Source organism: Rhynchophorus ferrugineus, unplaced genomic scaffold (assembly GCF_030347505.1).
Source record: "Rhynchophorus ferrugineus isolate W39M unplaced genomic scaffold, kcgeb_rfMv2 rfM7, whole genome shotgun sequence".
NCBI lineage: Eukaryota > Metazoa > Arthropoda > Insecta > Coleoptera > Curculionidae > Rhynchophorus > Rhynchophorus ferrugineus.
Window position 1 is genome coordinate 8,322,095 of NW_027472586.1, and position 15,612 is coordinate 8,337,706.

A 15,612-nucleotide genomic window follows, 5' to 3' on the forward strand; every position below is an offset into this window, starting at 1 on the left:
AAACTAATTTTTCTAAAAAAAACAATACTACGGAAATGAAGAACATTACATGGTCATTTAACAGTTCTGTTTATTTACATAATCTTCAACGTAGAAATAAGCTTCATCTAATAAAAAAACAGATGGCCTACCGTAATAAGTTTACTAGTGCCATATAATGTTGCTTTTGATGTACTTAATCGACTGTAATGGGGCCTCGATATTAAATTACGCAATATAACCTTATAAAATACATAAATTTATTCACGACCAAATGCACATGTTCATTGCGAAGCCTCTGCAAGGCCTCTCTCTTCCCAGAAATTGATATACGTCCCGTGTTATGCGCAATATAACACTAGATCGTTGTAAATCGACCGTCTATCGACAAGCCGGCCACGAGCTTGCGGCTGGGTCTCGGCTTATAATTAAATTCCAATTAGAAAACCGCACAAAACGCCAGCATATCCGACCTCCTTCTTCGTCGGAGACGTCTTCGTCGTTTTTCTCGATCGAAACCGCCGCTGTAAACAATGGAAAGAAAAATAGGCGTCGATGAGATTCTGTAGCTAGGTTGCGGCTTCATTAAACGTTCGATCGCGGACTTAAAAGAACTTATCGGATCGCTCTAACTGAATTAAGACGCTTCTGAACTTCTTATCTCATTTAGAGTGATTATATTTTGACAGTAGATCGCTTTCGGCTTATATCTTTAAATCTTTGAATATACATTTTAAATCAGCGATATCTATCGGTGAAAATCCGAAATATTCATGTAAACAAATGTTAAACAACCTTAACTTAACTTAATGGTTAAATTCGATATTTTTGATATTTCTCTGTATAAAATAACAGTTTTTCATTTCATATTGTGCAGTTATTCAATATATACTGAAGTTAAACGTGGAACGCCTCTACATTCATTATTTGTATTTTTTCACTTGATGAGCTCTTTTTCCGAAAACCATGAAACACCTTTAAATCTTATGATGATATTATTCCGTTAAAAAATTTATGAGGGAACAGCCTGATGAACCCAAAAATTTCGAAAATAATAAATAATAAGATTTATTGGGCGATTTTAACTCTTAAGCAACTTTCGAGCATTAGTTATTTGAATAGGCATAAGTGGGTAAATAAACTAAAATAGAGATGCGTTGAAAAAAATTACAACGAAGTTATAAAATCATATAATATATAGAGAAGTCCATATATAAAAATGCAATAGAAAAGATCGAAAGATAAATAAAATTATAAAAATTGAAAATAGCAGTCAAATTACCAAAATTCTAATAAAAATCGAAGGTAGTTGCAAATACACAAAGAAGTTGAAGAAAACACAAAATAGTTGTGTTACAAAGTAGTGGTGAAAACTCAACTCAGACTCTTCGGAGAATAAAAAATATCTCAAGGTGCCATTTATTTCATAAATCATAACCATCGATCAAAACGAGATACTTAAGAATAGAGATACTTAAGAAAAGGCTCATATGCTCTGAAGTAACTAACTTCCAGAAATCGTTTCCTGAATATTATGATACTTGAGGAGTTAATACACAGGATCATCATCAGTTCATACCGCAGTTGTTGTTGCTTTAGAAATTCAAATATTCTTTACCAAGTCTCCCTATTATTAACGATACTTAGTAAGATAAGTTTATTTTTTAAATGATATTGAAGGGAACCATGGAATAATAACCTCAGGCCTCGCATTTGCATTCCTTCGAGCCTACAGATATCAATTTTTATAAAAATGAAATACTAAGTACTACACAGTAAATGCAATGGCTGATATTCACAATATTAAAATATTCTTCAACATTTCTCTCTTTTTATTATGTATCAATGAATGTGTTTTCCTTAAAATATTTATTTAATTCCCCATGACTTCATCACTAACACTGAATCGCTTTCCCTAGGACTATTATTTGAGGTTGGTTAGTTCTTTTTCTTTTCCAAGGCTTCTCCTTCCTTTCTTTCAAAAATGTGTTATGGGTTGTGTAGTGTCATTGGAACTTTTCTCTTCTTATATACAGTATTCTTCCTTCTTAATTTTACTTCCAACGTTTAGTTCATAGAGTACAGCAATATAGAACTGATATGATATAACTATCAAATAAATGGCACCATCTGTGTATTGGACAAACCAGGGATGTTGAAGCTATTTGTGATCAATATTACTAAAGCTAATGAACAGATGCGAAGATATTCTCTGGTGACCATCTTCCAATTGATCAATTGTACAGGCAAAGATAGAGAATTGGAGGGGTACAAAGTTGGTTGTTTCTTTTAATAATTATTAAAGGCATGACATGTAGAAAACCATTTTAGTAAGTGATTTCCTCTTTAAAATATCTTATTATAGATCTTATTCTTCGACATATCTCTTCATATGTGTTTTAAGCTACGTACTTCAGTGTTATCACTCACATTTAGTTGATTAGCCAGTCTATTGCGAGTTCTAGAAGAATATTATGTTGTGTGACTTTATTAGAAAAGTAACTGTTGAATGGTAATGAATGATGATAGAATATTGATGAACAACTTCGATTTGCGTGGCGTTGACCAACATTCAGTTTAGTTTAAGTCCAAATTGTCTTTGTTTAGCTTAGTGGATGCTTCTTCCATGTAAGATGTCGATCTAGATGTAATCCAAGGTATTTAGCATACTCGGTCAGAGGGGGCTGACATTTATTAGTATTCCCTCATGGGTATATTCTTCTACGCAAGATAAAAGTCATATTACTGAAGTATAAAGTGAAAACGTTTGAATCAGCTATAAAAATTAGTCAACCAAAAAGTTAAATTTGATTACTGACGTCATAAATATAGATAACACGTACCGGCTGCCTAATTAAAGGAGCCATGGTCGATGAATAATTGTTATCGAAATTAATATTAACCAAATTCGGCTTAGGTTGATACTGGCGGGCCATGTTGCCAAATGTCTACAAAATTCTTCAAAATATTAGTGATTATAATTAGAGGCAACAAACCCGTAATATTATAAACTAAAAGTTAAATTTGATTGTTGACTTATAAATTTTGGTACCGCGTACGGACCGCTTTAATGGACGAGCTTTAGTCCCTCAATAGTTCCCACCGACCTCAATGTCAACCTATTCAACTATCTAGTATATAATTAGGCAATAAAAAGCCGTATTAAATGATATCCCGATATCAACGAGACACGAATAGCCAATATATCGATAAATTAAAGAATACCGCGTTATATCAGAGTTTTTTTCTCGGTTTTTCGGCTTTCTGAATAAATAATACGTCTCCCGCACCATCTGTTCGGCTATATGGGCCCGACCTGGCCAGGGATTATAAATAAGTAACTCGATTGCCGTGCGACAAGCCGTCCGAAATGGAAAAGAGGGCCCCACGGCTGACGCCACACTTCTTCTATCGTCGAAAATTAGGAAAAGTTTACGGCGGCAACCCCCTCCCCTTCACCCGACCGGATCGTTCCCTAATATTTCGACAGTGATTAGGGGGAGGCCAAGATCGACCGACCGATCCATGGAAACCGGCGATTTCGTTTCCCTTTTCTTTTCTTTTTTTTTCGTTAGCTACGTTAGTCGATCGAAGTGGCTCGAAAGACGGCAAAATCCACAACAAAACAAACCCGACGTTAATTTGTTTACAATAATTTGCCCTTTCAACAATACGATCCCGACCCAGAAAGTTCGCGAGAAGACCATTCTAAACCCATGTAGCCGGAAAATCAATAAAAGGGGCCTCGTCTATAGGTCCAGGTTTTTTGGCGTGAGTTTTTTGTTTGAAGTTTTTTGATTAAAACTTGTTGTTTCTTTGATGATCCCGGTCGACATTCGATAAGTTTCGGCATTTTTTCGCTCAATTCTGTGACTTCGCCAACATTACAAGTGATCGAGAGGTAGAATCCAAAGAACTACGGCAGCCATTTTTGTTCTGACTCTGGCACTGGTACTCTAGAGCTTCGGTACCACCAGAGTAACTGTTTATATCTGGTACCCAACAATTGACACTACAGATTGTTCATTGTGGAAGACAACACGAAAACCCAAAAGGCTCCAGCAACACACCTCTCCTATTAAAACAAATGATAGTCATTGGGCTAGAAGCAATAATGAAAAAGTCGACATCTTCTCAAAGTATTTAAAAAATGTCTTCAAATCCTTCCCGTAGGAGTTATCTAAACTTGACAAAAATAAAATTACTGGATTCGTAAATTCGCCATTTCAAATAGATTTACCACATAAAAAATTCACCGACAAAAAAGTTCAACACAAAATAACCATATAGATAAATTGTAAAAAAGCTCCTGGATATGATGAAGGTTTCTTCAAATATACGTAAAATTAGCAACAGCTGGCAACGTCGCAATTTCAAATTCTTGTGCGAGTGCCTTGTGGATTTTCCTAAACTAGACGCTAGTGATATATCAACGACGGGGTGATGTTAGTTGTCAACCATAATGTGTTGAATCTTCAAAAGCGAATTAGACTTAGTAGTTTTGTTTAGTACCTTTATTTTTAAGGTTATTTAAAAGTATTCGAAATAAAATGCAATGTCAATATCATTGTGCATAAAACTCGAAGTTAACGATCACTGAGGACGCGTGACTAGGTTTCTAAACATTTGGTTTAGTTACTGAACAATCCAGATGTTGGTATCCTCTTGTCAAATCATCTTTCGTATGAAAAATCCATCTAAAGAAATCATATCTAGCCGGAAAACATATTTTTGGATGAACGGATAGTTGCTGTTGAAATTCCTCTAGCAAATTAACGTTTATCGCCAAAATAGATTAGTAATATAGACCAAGTAAGATGACGGTGGTTTAATGAAACCACTCACGATAACTTCATTTCTTCACAGACCTGCTTAGATAGATTTCTTCAAATTATTATTGCTAAAGCCAATAACTATATATAGTCTATCCAAAGTTAATTTATACAAACGTCATTTAAATTTGTGACATCAAAACGTCGCAATATTGCCGCAACAACTATGAGTTTTAGTTCAGATTGGCTTCGACATACAACAAAATTCTAATCTAAATAAAATAATTGAACAAAAATGTTATGAAATATAATTTATTTTAACATTATAGTACATGTAAAAACCACAGTTAATTGTACAGCCACAATAGTTTATAGGTTAGAGTTATAACCTCTTATCACTATTGCTTTTAAGAAGTTTGCATACGTCACAACCGGACGACTTTGACAGGTTCATTCGTTTACGTGTTCGAACCAATCAGATGGCATCGTTTCTCTTTTTAACTAGAATAAAATGAGAAGTCTTGTCTGATTCTAAAACGAACTTATAAATTGCAACAAGCAATATATTACACATCTTGATGACGTATGTACAAAACAACTTTGCATAGACTATACTATTTTTCTGTTCGACAAATACCAAATGATTGAAATCGAACCAATTCTCAATAAAGCAAATATTTGGAAAGTTAAAAACAGGAATTACTTTTACACCAAACTTATGTATGTCTAGGTATTATCGAATTGATTTCTTTCATTATATTAACAAAAAATACTAGTTTATAATGTTTATTTGTTGAAGTAATTTTGTAACACAAAATATTCTATAACAAATACTGTTTTGTCTCACACGATATAAACTAGCAGACTAAATATAGCTACAATATTAGTGAATGTACTTTCAATCCTGATAAATATCATGGCAGGCGTTAAATTTCAACTAGTCAACTGAAACTTGGCCCATATACAAGCGGAACATCTATCTCTTAACTTTATGTCTAAACTTGGTGTCTACTGTCTCTATAACACACAACTTCATAGTTTCAAAATCGAGATTAAATCAACTCAAACACATTATCATAACACCAAATGACAACCATAATACAAACTATATTTTAATGATAACCTCAATTCTTCTTCTTAATAGGTCAAATATTTTCATTAAAACAAATTCTTATTTATCACACTTAGAGTAGAATTTTTCTGTTTTAACCTCAAAATAATAAATTATAAATTACCATTTGATAATTAAAATTACAGGTTCCTTCTTTCATTGTCGATACACCATTTATTTCTTCTGTATTATTATAGTATATATATATATATATATATATATATTTGTGATTGTCCTTAGGAAAGAGTGCAAAATCCGACGAGGAAAATGATCCCAGCCACGCCAGTAACCAGGCTGGGTAAGACCGGATGTCTTCTGGGATGATTTCGAAGTTGGTCAGTCGCCAGTTGGTAAGCCACGTTAAACTGTAGGTCCAGTCCAGTCTCGTTGGTAAAAAGGAGACTTCAAAATATATTTTTAAAAAATATTTCTTTATTGAAATATATTTTTTTAACTGAATTTTAAACGAGGCCACATGTATACAAGTGAAAAAAAAACAAATAAAAGTCGAACTTTTTAGATTAAAACATCCTGGTTGATCTTATACGATCATTAAACGATGTGGAAATGCGAAGCAAACTAATATTAGATAAATATCACCAATTTATGAACTAACTGAATAGTCTAAAAATACTTTAAGCCGTTATAGGAATGATGGAGATTCATTTCAGGCTAATTATTTCTCAGACTGACCTCGAAACTCGTCTGTTTAGTAGCTGTTCAGGCTTCCAACACATTTACAATAACAAGCAAAATGTGATAGATGTGTCAGATCATAACCGAGTAATATATATATACAGCTCGGAGCTGGTTTTAATTTATTTCATAAGTAGCTTGATGAATTAGAAATATCTGGGAGTTCAGCTGAACTGAATTCGTTGGGAAATTACTAGAACTGTCAAATAATTCTGACGGATATGTTGCCTAACTTTTCATACATCATATCAGACACTTTTAAAACTATTGGATGTATGCTTGTGAACATGTTTTGTAGTTTGATAACATATTATTTCACTTGTTTAAAATTGTTCGTATCGTGATATTTTTTTCTTAGACATAATATTAAGTCTTTGTACATGAAAGACTAGTTGTTATATTTATTAAGTTAGGTTATATATTATATATAGAAGTTTTACTTAAATAGGCGAAACCGAGGAAATGTTTTGCGTGGTCCAACTAATGCTGGCTCTGAGACTATTTTTTTGATTGGTTTATTTGAATTTCCTTACAAAGGCAACCGATTGTTTGTGACTGATAATGAATACATTCAGTCTTAATTTTGTGCCTTAATTATAATCACTATTATTTGATTATAATATATTTTTATTCTCAAAAATGTTGTGTATCCAGTGTATGTGAGGAAATAAAAAACCAGACGTCGTTTTCCTTGAAAGAGACAACCCAAATTAGCTAAATAAAGGATATGTGTGTAAATTGTATGTGTGTTTCCCAGGCACTTGTACCATTATATATATATATATATATATATATATATATATATATATATATATATATATATATATATATATATATATACTTTAAAACCACACTTTAAAACCAACATTTGTCCAAAGTAGGTGACGGCAAAATTACATTGAAGGTAAATGTGATTATAATACATGAAAAGCTTTTAAGAAGTTGTTTGTAAAGTGCCATCAATTAAAAACTTCATTATTTTGAAGGGGTTCATTTACTTGAAGCAAATGTATATTGGTTAAGATGCTTATAAATAATATTTTGGCTTAAGACACCTTAACCGGGATAACTCTTCAAGAAGGACATTAAAAAAATACATTAATATAAAATAAAATAATACAATTTGTAGACAAACAAGATGACCTTGATTTTATAGACAATAAATTATCTCATGATTGTTCTATTATGTTTTAGTCTCTTTAACTTCTCCATTTTACGATAATAAGAGTACATCAGTACTTTTGATAAATATCATATATTTTAATTTTTTGTTGCTGTTCTTTAAAGTATTACGTTTTGATATGTTTTAACCAATAAGTAAAATACTAACAGACGCAGATTTTCAGCTGTGCTGCTCTGCTTTCAGTATGAGGAAACAAAAAGATAGAAACTTTAATATATCCTATTTAATTTTTTAATAGATTCCACGTAATGCGTATGCAATCCTCAACCAATGAAATGCGGCAAAATGTCGTTCCCAGTGCCTTCCTGCTGACACCACGCAAAACAATTCTGAGATTAAATGTATTAAGTTAACACTCTATATAATATAACACTCTATCGGTTAGGTTCATTCTCTATATTTTTATTTTTCCTGATCTAGATTAATTTATTTTTGCCTAGTATTCAAGAAGTTATTTTTGTATCATATTATCATTTGCTGTAAAATCTGGATATTCTAGAGTAAATAAAGTCGTACATCAAGCCCAGCATACCAATCAAATCGGCAGCTAAGAGAAATATGTTGCCAAGGTCATATATCTAGCTGACTCAGATAAAGATAAAGATAAAGACTAAGATAAATGCTTAGAAGTACACGTAAACATTGGGTTTAACAGTTTAGAAATAATCATGTTAAGGCAAAATCATCAGGTCAAACTGTCAGACAGGTATATTATTTGATTATTACGCGTTGTTCATATAAAGCTACATGTCTTAAAATGTTCCTAACTCTTGCTATTTTCATCACCAAAAATTGCAACTTATGTCATCTCCAGACCACCGTATTCATCTGATTTAACTCCACTGGACTTCTTCTGGAAATCCTCTAAATTCAAAAACAAGCCCCAGAAAGAATTAAATGCAAATAATGCTAATTTATATATTATTTACAGATGATTACTCTGAAAAAGACCTTATAAATTACTACCTTTTACTATTTATTGCATAAAACCAAGACTAAAATTAAATACAACAATCCAAAGTGAACTGTAAGCGATTTTCACTTGAAAAAATTAAATTTCTTCGTAAAATTTATGAAACAAAAGAAAAAGCGGGGTCCGACACTTGATATTCCCTTTTATTTAGATGGATATTGCCCATTTCTCATCGCAGAGCTCCTGGATAGGTCGTATATTTCCTGGATTCTTTAACAATAGCATCCTTATGCATGTATATTCGTTTAAAGTACGGTCCCTTTCTTCAGTTTCGGTGAAGTTATCATCATAACGATCATGATTCAAAGTAGGTATGTTCAGAATATGGCTTGTCTGTCTGGCAAGGTAATTCCTTCTCACATAACTATTATACTGTTTTCTTCAAGAGTTAATAATGTTCACCGTTGAAAGATGGATACCATGAACTCTACTCTACTGAAATAAATTTCTTATAGCAGATAATTGGAATCGAACACAGCTAACACAAATTTAGGAATCCATAAGGAACCTAGATGATAACTGAACATAAAACAATCAACGCAAAGCTGAAGCATTCGCCAAACATTTAGAAAAATTCAAAAGCAAGTGAAATTCGAACATAATTGACCTTTAAATGATCACAGAATTCAAAAACTGAACTAGTCATACCAAAAAAAGTCACTAAATTTGTGAATGATTTTTTAACTGTATAGATGCTGCAAACTCCACCAAAGAAGTGAAATAACTCACCAACTTCATTAATATCTTTATAAACATCACTCTGATTCTATAAAAAAGCATTCAACAATTGACCAAGTGCATAAAATCAGACGTCATTAAAAAATCCAACGAAATCTGTTTAGCTATAATAAGGTTTGGTGTAACTCATCCATAAGCTTCAGAAAATGTTCCCGAAGCACCTTATTAAACTCTTAAACACTAAAATAAACAAGAAGAAGCCTATTCTACAAAAAAATAAACTAACACACCAATTTTTAACCAGAAATTCTGATGATGGTAGAGAAAACTACAAAATCAATGATAAGTAAAACAGGGTCCAGATAAAAGTCAATGAGAGCAAATTGAGTTCACATATATATGACTAAATTGCACAGGCACCATTAACAATAAGTCACAGTTCCATTCCATGTAGTAACAACAAGTATCCTGAGACAAATCTTGATACAAAACTCCATTGAGGTCCACTGGTATTGGTTAACTTTAAGAAAATCTCAATTATTCGCGTATCATAAGTTGATATTGTCGCAGAAAGCTTTGATAACCTAGATGGACCTACAGAATCCAGGAAGTAATATAAACAACCTCAAGTGTTTTTAGAAAAAAGTTCCAGGAAACTTCATAGATTCACTCAAAAGTTATCGCTATTGCTTCTTGCTTACATCACTACCAACACATTGCCACTCAGGAAATCAAGAGAATCGCAATGAGACATCAGGAGACTTGTTTCTCATGTTAATATCAAATTATTGCAACATTATAACTGTAGATGCTAAACAAAGTCCAATAAGTCCTCTTATATAAAAAGTTGGTTTAAAATTGTTGTAAAAATATAGTTAACTAGCGATTAAAAGTATCATCTTGCAACATGAAAACGTTGCTAACATTGACATATTTGAGACATTCATATCTGAACATATTGGAAGATCACATTGGTCTAAGTGATCTATCGACATTGATGCCTGTATCTCAACTCTCATTGGATATAAACGACATAATAAACGTTCCACCGTTGACAATTCTTTTGTTATGTTAAAACTGACATTTCTATTGTTCCCAAAACGATTGTTTAAATTTCCCGGCTGCCTTGATTAATGATGAAATGGCGTGTATATAAATTAAAAACATATTTTAGCGGCGCATTTCGATGCTGAAACTCTAAAACCAATGAAAGCAGGACTTACCATTTTTTCGTCGACGCTATAACAGAAACAACACAAAAATCCAAAAAGTAATACACTCGATCGCGGTAGGCCGCGAGCCTTTCTGTGTTATGCCGGTCGAATTTTGAAAAAAACCACCTCAGTCGCTACCGACGGGAATCCTGAGACGCCGTGAACTCCCAGTCCTGTCCACATGCACAAGCACGTTCGACATCTGATACGGAGCGTCGCTGGAAGGCAGTATCGAGTCAGTTTAATAGCGGACGCCCACACCGATACGAGGGTCAAGCCGTATTTACATCCAGTCGGCCATGACGAACGATTGTTTACTAAATAATGGATTTTGTCATCTGTCAGTGTCAGTTTAGTTTGTGACATTTTAAAAGATTGTTGTATAATATTCTAAAGCATTTACTGTTTCCTAGATTATATTATTCCCGCAGGAAATGAAGGTTTTCGGGAGAAAAAAACGCTTTTTTCTATTTTAAAATTTAAATTATCAGCAAAACTTACCACTGTAAATAAAAGTACTTAATGTCGAGAAATCTAGTTAGTCAAAACAAACAGTTGTTTATTAAATAATGCAATCTGTCATCTGTCAGCGTCAGTTTACATTGTAACGTTTTGAAAGATTGTTATATAATATTCTAAAGCATTTACTGTTTCCTAGATTATATTATTCCTACAGGAAATGAAGGTTTTCAAGAGAAAAAACGCATTTTGTTTTAGTTTAAAATTTATCTTATCAAAATAATTTCTTACGTATAGTTGTGAAAATGTGATAAAACATAAAAAATAACAAGACACTGATGAATATCAGTTAGCATGGTATCAGTTGGTATCAGTGGGCCATGTTGCCAAATGTTTACAGAATTCTTCAAAACATTAGTATTTTATTATATGTCAAAACTCAAAATAAACTAAAAGACAAATTCGATACGGCAACATTGCGACGTGCTGACCTCATATATTTCATTCGAAAACGTAATTGAAAGTAAAATGTTAACAAAAAATCATAATATATACGAGATATGACGTTATCTAAATTATCAAGATAGGGCAATTTTAAAAGTTCACATAATGACAGATAATGTCTGGTAAGTTATATAAAATTTGACGTAATTCAATCACCCCAAATATGATAATGAATAAATTTTTATAGATCTATTAGTAAAGCTTCCTTAGATATAAATTTATGTATTTTTGATTATTTTTATCATGCTTAATATCCACTTTTCCGAAGCCCGTATTTCCACCACTGGAACCAGATACATTGTGATACAAAATTTGAAGAAGTTGTTAAGGATGAAGTTAGCAGAGTAATGACATCCACTTTTTATGTCAACTTAGTGGTTATGAGTTAGATGATTATGAAGACAGGATTATATAAGGAAATATGAAGAGAGTTTCAAACGATATCTAGCCAAAATAAAAGTTTTCAAACGTAAACCTAAATTATCATTAGATAATAGAGTATTGCTCTATAAGTCAGTACTTAGGCTCATTTGGACATAAGCTCCACTCACTAAGTTACTCAAAACTGTCTTCCATTTAATACCCTACCAATCGACCGCCCCTCGTATACGCGTTGTAGCGAGGAGGTTGAGGGGCCGGGGGGACTGTTGCGTCGGCGTCCTACGCCCGTATCGATTTGTTGTCAGCGGAAGCAGGAAGCAAAGGTGTTTTATGCCCGCGATGCACTAAACGTTTCGCAGGAGAGCGAATCCCGTGGCCCCCGCGGGATATCCTAATGGTGAATCGGTCAGGGCTGGAAGGAAATGCACCTCTAGGTCTGTCCGTTTTATCATCGCCGGGATTCGAAGGGATATTGCCGGCATATCGATCGCAATCCATACAGGAATTGTTTGCCTCCACTTGTTTTCATCATGGCCGAACTTTCCCCATTTTTTATCTGGGTTTATATAGTTTTCAGTCGATAAGAAATCCAAGAGGTCGACGTGATTAAAATTCACGCGCCTATTTATTTATATATGTCCCAAATTCATCATTAATGTATTAAGCAGAATTAGTTACGAATAAACCTAGTAAAATACCTTGTCAACAAGATTTTTATCATAATTTTAACGGTACTTTCCCAGTAATTACATAGATTATAATTAATCCACTGAAGTCGAGTCATTTTACGGATTTTTTTCGACAATAAGTCAATTTAGTACAAAGCCAATATAATGCAATAATATTATCTATTATTAATAATCCATCAATATTCTGATAATTTTGACATTAAATTATGAGTATATACCGCTGATGCTTTCGTACTTAAAAAAACAAACAAAAAATTTAATAGAAAACAATAACCTTATGCAACCAACTCCACAAAACTAAAATAAATACAAACTAATAACTTAAAAAATGCATTTATAAAAATATCTGGTCATTTTATCTAGTTAGCCGTGCCGCCAAATAATTAATTGTCAAACAAACCGTTTGAAAACCAGTTTCGTTCTAATTCGTTCTTTTTCGACTAGAAAAACGACGGTCGATCGTTCAACGTCGTGTGCATAAAACTAATTCAACATATGCCACCCCCAATACCATAAATTTAAAACCAGAAACACAGAACGGAGGGTAGGAAAAATCCATAAAATTCCGTCGCATCTGTAGGGCGTACCGGTCCCCCCGCAATCTAAGAACCGATAGGTCGGCGGTTGATTTGCGGTTTTGTTGGCGTTAAAAACTGAAAATGTTATACGGGGCGTCGGGGCCGTATTTACGTTACGCAATTTATTTTTATCGTCTCGATCGGCGAAATAGTTGCAAACGGGTACCGGACAAACGGCCCGACACGAGATCTGATATGATATAACGTGCATGCAACGGTTTTATCTGGTTTTTAATGAGCGCGCGTTTATGCAAAAACTCCCCAGCACGTCCACGTAACGTTAAAACTCCCTAATTCAATTTTCAGCACAAAACATGAAAATATCCGACGGGAACACCTGTAAGCATGTTTCGCGTATCTCAATCGATAGAGGATCGAAAGTAAGAGGATGACAGATTTCTCTTCTTTATTTTGATTTGAAATTTTGTAAGACATCTTAGGTTATATTTCTTTTTTCTGTTTTTGTGTATAATTTTAAGGAAATTTACTGTTATGACGTTATTATTTATAGCCTTTGAGATAAATATTATTTGTTTACTTACAAATACATTATAATAGCGTTATTTTCCAGGATGTGACGGTTCAACTAAAATTAATTATTTCCAAAGGATTCTTCTAGACCAGAAACGGTTTTTAAAAGTAAACAACTTCAGGAAACCTCTTATATTCGCCCGAATTTTGAACAGGAAGGGTTATTATTTCCATGTTAGGCTGACAAGATGATTATAGACCCAAATGTGGTATATAATTGTTTAGCCAAGTAATTCCTAATTGTAATTTCAATAGTAAGTATTAAAATAAGTCGGTTTCTCAAATCAACGGTTTCTCTGCAGATGCTTTTGAAACAGACGAATATATGCCTTCAACTTCATGCTGATAAGAATCAGATAGTATAACCGCAAAAAAAACTAAGAATTAAGTAAATATGTGGTAATGATTCTGCTATTGTGTCATTCTACATTACGAGCAACCTACTTTAATTAATTTTTGTCTCTAAATTGTGTGTAAAATGTGTCAACAAATGGAGATCTTTTTTTAAGAGACTAATTGCATACAACATCCTGGTCAAAGGCAATGTAATAAGAAAAATAATCAAGTGTTGCTTGTTCTGGTGGATGATGAAAATAAATGGGATTGCAAAGAGCAAACATGAAACATTTTGCATGGCTATCAAAAAAGTAAGGAAGTTTCTAATGTAAATTATAACATGTAATTGTCGACTTCAAAAAAAGGAGGAGATTCTATGTTCGGCTGTATGTTTTTTAATTATATTTTGGACAAAGGATTTTTTTAATTTACAGTGTTTTATCTTATTATATTTAAGGCAATAATAATGTATAATTATAAAATGATTTTGGATTAAGGCTATTGTTTTTGGATATATTCTGAAAATATGTTATATGAATGTCTAGTATTTAAATAAAATATTTTATTAATTAACTCATTTAGTAAATAAAACTGCTTGGCGCGTGTTTAGGTGGTTTAGGCGAAGAAAACTTGGCTACGACATTATACAAAGACGATCGCAGTATCCTATGGTTGTCAGTGTCAAAGTGATCACACGCGCTAAGAGTAACAAAACAGCGAAATTGCATTCGCGTCATCTAAACTATATGTTATTTTTACGTCACATTTAATAAACAAAAGAATTTTCGTTCTAATTGACATTATTGTTGTGGGAAACCAATATTTGTGATGAAAATTGGGAAAATAATATTCGAACAGCTGACGTTCCATTGTTTGACTGTATAAAGTACACTTCAAGCGTGTGAAACTGTTAACAGTATAATCAAATCACGTCGAACAATAAAAGCGACCCTCGTTCCGCAGAGCCAGACGTCGTTCAAATTTGAAAGTTATTGACCAGACGTTCACCAAGGTAGCTATTTTAATCGTCGAATACCGCCATGAAAAGCATTAGCGAGAAAAGGAGGCCGCCCAACAGGTGTGCGTTCTTTAAGGGCACTGATTGGCAGCACATGGTACTAGCATCTGCTTCAGATTTCCTTAGAGGTACAGATAGCAGCGGAACGGTGGCGTGTGGTTCAGATTGTCCGCGCCAATAGCACGTACATAATATATTTATGTTTTATCTTGAAGAGTTAGTATGCCATGATATACATTCGGTTGCTACGCAACGGATAAATAGACATAAAAAGTGTAGTTGACGTTTTATGTGGGGCAGATAGGAGATACTTTTATTAAGAAAATTAGACCTAGAAGTGTAGCAGTTATTATAGTTATAGTGTTACATATCTATATTTCAGATATGCTTTTATCTTAAGAATTAGTATGGCACAATATACGTTCGGTTACTATGCATAGGATAAAAAAAAACATCAAAAGTCTAATTGACGTTTTCTGTGTAGCACAAAGGAGGTAATTATAATAAAAA

General features: G+C 33.1%; 1 protein-coding gene across 1 annotated transcript in view; it reads right to left on the reverse strand.

Annotated features, from left to right (window-relative positions):
• The window catches only part of tinc (transmembrane protein tincar), a 56,263-nt gene extending 45,440 nt beyond the window's left edge, over positions 1–10,823 (reverse strand). The window contains exon 1 of the mRNA XM_076410596.1: positions 10,616–10,823. The gene's annotated coding sequence lies outside the window, so the exon portion shown is untranslated. The remainder of the gene's footprint in view (positions 1–10,615) is intronic.
• Positions 10,824–15,612: the final 4,789 nt, after the last annotated feature.